Source organism: Lepidochelys kempii, chromosome 2 (genome assembly GCF_965140285.1).
Source record: "Lepidochelys kempii isolate rLepKem1 chromosome 2, rLepKem1.hap1, whole genome shotgun sequence".
Lineage (NCBI taxonomy): Eukaryota > Metazoa > Chordata > Testudines > Cheloniidae > Lepidochelys > Lepidochelys kempii.
The window spans coordinates 121678705-121680503 of NC_136381.1; the positions used below are offsets into that span (position 1 = coordinate 121678705).

Sequence of the window (1799 nt, forward strand, 5' to 3'; positions counted from 1 at the left end):
ATAGAAGCTGAAGACTTGGTTTAAATCCTGAGGAGAAGGTTGTTGGAATTGTGCTACTTCTCTCGAAAAGAAAGGAGGCATCAGATATTATGTTTTCTCAGATTCCTCCGGGACTTGGCCTTTGTTTGCTCAATCTGGAGGCAAGGTAACTTTTTGTTACTGTTTTATTGGATGTCTTGCTGTAATTCTTTCTCCATACTAATCATGATAAGGATGCTGGTGGAGTGATATGCAGGAGAAGGGACTTGGAGCCCAGAAATCCCAAAGAACATTCCAAAGTGTTGAGGAAACTGAGGCAGGGAATGACATAAGTGTCCTGTATTTTCCATGACGGTGTACCGTGTACCTTGCTTTTGCTGTTGAAAAGTAAGTGTGATTGCAGTGCTGCCAACTTTCACGATATCTCCCTGACTCACAACAGCTGGGCTGGGGTTGCAGCCAGTCTGGTGATAACATAAGACACTCCAGCTTCCTGGTGAATGTCAGCTCTCCCTAGGGGGAAAACAGTCAGACTGCTTTCCCCACTAGGGAAGAGCAGCAGAGCTACTGCATGAATCAGGCAGAGTTCACTTGCCCCTCTCCTCAGGAGCTGATGTCATTCTCAGAGGGGGAGAAGGGGAGGAAGAGGAGCAGAAAGCCTGGCAGCTTGGGGTAGCCTCTCCTTCCCCCTGTGAGCAATGGAGATGACCCCTCTGCTCCTCCCCTTTCTCCCTGCAGTACATGGCCTGGGAAAGGGCAGCAGGGGATGAATAGACCCCAGCCTATAAGGAGGAGAAGGGGGCCCTGCTGGAAGCCCCCTTCCCAGGGATTGAGGAGTGAAGAGCCCCAGGAGTTGCAGAGAGAGCAGAAGTAAGGCTGTGGGTAAGTAGTTCTGATGTGGGGTGGGGGACAGGGAGTGAGAGTTCCTACAGCAGGGGTGAAAATTACCTTAATAAATACGGGAGTATTGGCAATGCTAATTCTCTCTCACACACACACGCACTGGGGATGAGCAATGGGAGGTCAAATATTAAAAAACAGATTAAAATAAATACAAAATAATCTCTCCCACCCCTTAAAGCTCATTGGGCTGGGGGATAGACTCATGATTTTTGAGCCTTGGGGATTGGCAATACTGGATTGGTTTAAAAATCCCTCTGCAAAGTGTCTTATTGGCTTCATCAAGGGTTCCCAGAAGGGTTAAACTGTAAACCAGAGTGCCCACTGGGAGGGCGGAGCTGTGGGCAGGGTGAGCTTGCCTGTGGGAGTTCAGCAGTGGCCATCGGACTGAGGCTACTTCCCAGAAGGGGTATCAAGTAGTCTAACCTCAGAGGGCTGTTGACTGGGGCTGTGACATTGACTAAAAGATTTTACAAAAAGCACCTGCTTTGTGCAGAAAATGTTGACTTTATGTCCTAGCCCAAAACCTAAAACATTTTGGTTTTCAGCTGAAAACTGAAAAACTCTTATTCAAAAAGCCTGCTGCGGTGCCTCCTTGGAGTTGTCATGCAGTTGATGAGCCAGATGGGAGTCAGGATGGTTCCACAGGATGGACTTGCTGGGGGGGTTGGTTTGGGGTTTTTTTTCATTTTTTTTAAAGAAAACCTAGCTATGTTTGCACACACAAATCTATGTTAAAGAAACATTAAGATTGCAAAGTCAAGCACACAAGAGTTAGGAAAGACCCAATTAAGGTCTCTATTCTTCATGATACAGTTTCTAATTACACAATCACATTTTTCCACAGGACTGCTGCCTCATTCAGTGTACAGGATGGACAACACTAAGTAAATGAGAAGCTATTATGTTTCTGTGTTAAA

At 46.5% G+C, this 1799-nt stretch overlaps 1 long non-coding RNA gene across 1 annotated transcript; it reads left to right on the forward strand.

Moving 5' to 3' along the window:
• LOC140907068 (uncharacterized) lies at positions 1-1799 on the forward strand. Its single transcript, XR_012157355.1, has 3 exons — positions 1-145; positions 718-861; positions 1727-1799. It is a non-coding gene; the product is annotated as an uncharacterized LOC140907068 (long non-coding RNA).